The following is a 5,563-nucleotide window of genomic DNA, read 5'->3' as shown; positions in this document are numbered from 1 at the left end:
TGGTATCGTCTTAAGATATATATATATATATATATATATATATATATATATATATATATATATATATATATATATATATATATATATATATATATATATATATATATATATATATATATATATATATATATAAAGGCTGTTGTAAATAATGATGGTATAATGATTAGGGTTAAGTTTGGTGGTTTTACGTAGTAGAGCAAGATACTGTCTTTCAAACATGATTTTAGCTATTTATAATTTTTACAAGTAATAATGATCATATTTAAATCCTTCAAAGTTTAACTAACTTTTCTTTATAATCCTATCAAAAAATATTAATATTTTCTTGCTTCTATGCGTAAATGATAGAGTTTTAATATTGCCTTTTTATTAGGATATTGATAATAATAACATACTTCCAAAGCGGTGTGTTATACTGTACAGGCAACTACAAGTGCAGCCATTTCTAGTCCACTGCAGGGCAAAAGCCTCACACATGTCCTTATTATTGTTTAGGCTTGGCCATTTTCATCAGAACGCTGCCACTGTATATTAGTGATGGTGGGAGATCGCTTACAGTAAACCATCCTAGTATGGGTAGCTCAGACTAGTACAGCTTTGTTGATCATGGCGATAAACATACAGTGCTTTCAAACATTTCATATCTTAGCCTAGCATGGACGTGATTCTGGAAATACTCGTTCCTTTCCCCTTATCACAGAAATAATAAAAAAAAACACCTGTGTATGTAACCAAAGACTAAAATTTATGTGCTCTTTCAGTTCATTAAAACACAAAAGATATATTCAATACCTTCAATAATTCTCATTCCTTCTTGTCACATTGATTGCAGCGTAAGAAAGGATGGTTAATGTACCATGATAAAAAAAAAAAAAAAAAAAAAAAAAAAATTTTTGGTGTTAGGTATTTAATCATTTTAACAAGAGCATTATTACACTTTTTAGATGATATCCAAATTTGAATTGTTAAGGAGGCACATTGTGTAAATAAAACATGAAATACTTGAATAGTCTAACTGATATCGGTAGTGAGTTATGGTAGCCTATTGGAAACGTCCCTGACGATGATCTGTCGGACTAGAATTCAAGCCCCGATTAAGCTTCATCGTTTCTTGCAGTGTTTGCAATCTCTTCAATCTTGCGAGTTAAAAATGGGTGGTTTGGGAGAGCCTATAGGTGTAACTGCTGAATCATCAGCAGCTATTGCCTTGTCATTGCTTGTGTGGAGAGGGGCTGACCATATATATATATATATATATATATATATATATATATATATATATATATATATATATATATATATATATATATATATATATACTGTATATATATATATATATATATATATATATATATATATATATATATATATATATATATATATATATATATATATACTGTATATATATATATATATATATATATATATATATATATATATATATATATATATATATATATATATATATATATATATATATATATACATATTTATATAAATATAAATATATATATATATATATATATATATATATATATATATATATATATATATATATATAGCATATATATGTATATGTATATATATATATATGGTCAGTCTCTACACCTCTAAAACCTAACCTAACCTATCTATCTCTTATCGGTTCCATTCATGAGTGATCTTTAATGAAGCCTAATCGGAGTATTCAAGGGTGTAAAATGTAAGAAACGTAATGTGTTCTTATTACAAATACCCTCCCAAAATCTTTAGAAAAATAATGGATCAGGATTTCCATTAAACATATCATCATCTAGTTTTATGCGTGATAAGCTTTTATGATATATGTTTGAATTTCAATTATTTGGCAACAGGACGACCCAAAGCTGACTGGTCTAAAGATTTAGGATTTACAGAGATAAGACAATGGCTTAGGAGTAAAGATTCACCATTGATAAAATACTAAAGGTTCTGAAGATCGCAAGTTAGGTAAGGGTGACACACTGCAAGAAAAGTGCAAATGGAAATAACTACTTCAATGTAATAAATATTAATAGAATTAGTTTGCATTTAGTCTAAGTAAGGAAAGTATTAGTCAATTTCTGATAAAATGCTGATAGATTGCTGTTTAGGAAAAAGGATAAGAAAAGGAACCAATACTCAGTTTCTGATAAAATTTTGACTAAGAGAATAAGTGAGAAAAGGTTTCAATAGTCAGTTACTGACAAAATTATGACTAGGAAAATATATGTGAAAAGGTCTCAATAGTCAGTTATTGATAAAAAGTCTGTTTTGGAAAATAAATGAGAAAAAGGCTTTGATAATCAAAGGTTGATAAAAAAAAAGAATGAGATGAAAATTAAATGCTAAAAACCTAAAAACAAAAGATAGATTAAATTTTGATTGAAAACAATAGGGTTATCAAACAACCCCCAAGAAAGATGGTTGATTTTGGTGTCTGAATAATCAAGGAAATCAAATTTCTTGTCGAACAGACTAACAACTGTAGCCAAACTCACTCCTTCATTCAAGTTTTTCAAGATAATTTTCTCGATGATATGAATCTTTGCAAAGCAAGCAAGTTAAACATCGTATTAAACTAGAAAAAATGTGTATTTTATGACGTTGCGTTTAAACAAGAAAGTGTTAGTTACATTGATTATATTGATCTATCCTTTTTCAACTTAAAGGATAAAGTGCCTAAGTGACATTATAAAAAGTAGTGTTGATATTAAATAGTACAATCTCCAGTAAAACATTAGTAAACTCAACATTTAAGTACGTAAGTTTTATATTTCATCCATGAGATTGGAAAATTTAAACTTTTAAATAAAAAAAAACAGTTTAGATAGTATATATTGGGTCAACTTATCCAATTAAACAGATATACATTATTACTTTAATTATATTTGAGTACCATCCTTATGGACAAAAATATTTTTGTAAACACGAATTACTTGTGCTTAATCACTTTTGATAAAGTGATGGTGAAATTTTTTTTATGTCGAAATATTGTTCATTCTATAAATATTTTTGGGGGGATATTCGGGAATTCCATTATCAGTTACACAGTTTCGCTAGAGTCTTGTCAAGGGAAAACGGCAAGATCGCTGATTTATTCAATATTGCCGCAATGCCTCGAGTTTTACTGAACGTGATTTTTTTTTCTTTATTTTTAAGTTTATTCTTCCCAGAACCAGTTCAACTTATTGTCACGCCGATTGGATTAAAATCTCCATCATTATCTAAGGGTTTCTTATGTGTTCTAATCCTCCTTAATCTGGGATTTACAGATTACTCTAATCTTATGTTGTTATCTGTTATACATGGTAGCCTAATGTATTTACCAATTCTTTTTATTACAATAAAGATACGTAGAGAGAGAGAGAGAGAGAGAGAGAGAGAGAGAGAGAGAGAGAGAGAGAGAGAGAGAGAGAGAGAGAGAGAGAGAGAGTAAAGCAGAAGTCAGTGCTCGCTGACCTTCAAACCGTGTCCAATTGAGCAGAGTAAGTCAGAGAACCGAACTAAAACTCTTCAATTTTTTTTTCCGTTCTTTTCTTAAGTTAATTAAACATTGTTCGACATACTGCTTGTACTTTCCTCAGTAAAGGAAGGCAACCTTTTTTTTTTTCTTTCTTTTTTTTTTTGCGACAGAGTGAGTGTTGGTTCATAGAAATTATCTATTCCTACCAATCTTCCTTTTACCTCTAATCGGAAATTTCATTTAAATTTAGTTTTAATTGGCAATATTGGCAATATATATATATATATATATATATATATATATATATATATATATATATATATATATATATATATATATATATATATATATATATATATACATATATATATATATATATATATATATATATATATATATATATATATATATATATATATATATATATATATATACTGAATATATATAAAAACATACAGACAAATACAAATAGCAAAAAACAATGAAAAATTACCCTGAGAACCAGGCAATAGTATAATGTAAATGGTAAACACAAATAGCATTAGTTTTGCATCTTCGGTGAAAGTGTTAAGTCTGACTAAAGTTATCGGGAAACGACCATTCCAAGATCATTAGAAGAAGAAAGAGGTTTGATTCCTATAACGCTCGAAGCTCCGTATTGGTTACAACTCATTAGCGAAAATTTACATTGAGATAACGACGCTATCATTAGCCTGAGATAAAAACTGCTCTAGGAAATAGAGCATGTCTTTATTATAGTGTGCTTATGATATAAGAAAATCGAGATTGGATATTGTGTTGGCTTAAATGGCATTTGAGTTTTTATGAACTTCTCATTTAACAAGGAACAGATGTTACTTAACTTGTCATTATCTGAGCAGCAGATGTCGCTGGTATGTAGATTCTCTTAAAGTGGGATAGTGGAACTAAAATGCTTGAGTTTAAGTATGGCATCCCTCAGGATTGAGAGCAAGAGAGAGACATTCGGTAAGTACAAAAGAGATTGCAGCCTTTCTAGATCTAAATTGAAATAAACCATAAGACTGTTTCAGAAATGCAAAAAAAAAAAAATCTTATTGGTACCAGTATGTAACGTTCCTCGATAAAGATTTACTTGTACTGTTTCTCGGTAAGTAGAGCAAATGGAGAAATAAAAAAAAAATAAAAAAAAAACAAGTTTGACTTATTCTATATTCTGTCACTTGGAGAAGATTCTAGCGTACTGGGATGGCGAAACGGAAGTGCCACTTTTGAGAATAGCCTTCTGAAGGATTAGGAGCAAGAACAAGACACTCGGTTAATACCAAGTGGAATCTGGCTTTCCTGATATAAACGGAATAAACTACAGGATTTATTCAGACGAGGGAAAAAGTCTTCCTTGTTCCAGTATGCAGTATTCGTTGATGACGATTCACTTGTTCTGTTTCTCTGCCAGGTGAGGAAATACAAAACAAAAGTGTATGACTTTTTCTAATACGATATGTACCCTCAAAAAGATTCCATTGTTAAAGAGGAGTGAGCGCTTGGTGTTGAGAACACAGAAAATAAATAGAAAAAACAAGAAGAAAATTCACACTCACCACATCTTAGAAAGACGTACACGTAAAACTAAACCAAATTTGACTACTACTAACCAGTAACGGATATCCAGACACCATGATGTAGGAATCCATAGGGAAAAAAAAAAAAAAAAAAAAAAAAAAACTTATCAACTTCCATCCCCTTAGCCTTGAATTGTCTTGCTAAGATTAAATCTAGACCTTGTAAGATATCTTCAATAGAAAAGTTTCCTCATAAGCCCTTTGTCAGATTATAAATCTTAGAATATACAATATAGCAAACCAAACTTAACTACGTCTCGGGCAATGATGAAACATACCGTACCAGAAGACCAAATGTAGCGTATACAAAAGTAGACTACATGTTTCCATCCCTTGAGAATATGTGTAATTTTCAACGAAAAGATTACATTGGACACACTACCCCGACAATCTGCCCCGACAATCTGAATACGCATCCTGGCCCATATATATCAGGGGGAAATAAACCAAAACTAGATTGATATCCTTGACCCGTCTCTGATTGAATTAATATATATAT

The sequence above is a fragment of the Palaemon carinicauda genome, chromosome 29 (assembly GCF_036898095.1).
Source record: "Palaemon carinicauda isolate YSFRI2023 chromosome 29, ASM3689809v2, whole genome shotgun sequence".
Classification (NCBI taxonomy): Eukaryota; Metazoa; Arthropoda; class Malacostraca; order Decapoda; family Palaemonidae; genus Palaemon; species Palaemon carinicauda.
This window is presented reverse-complemented; position numbering follows the sequence as displayed.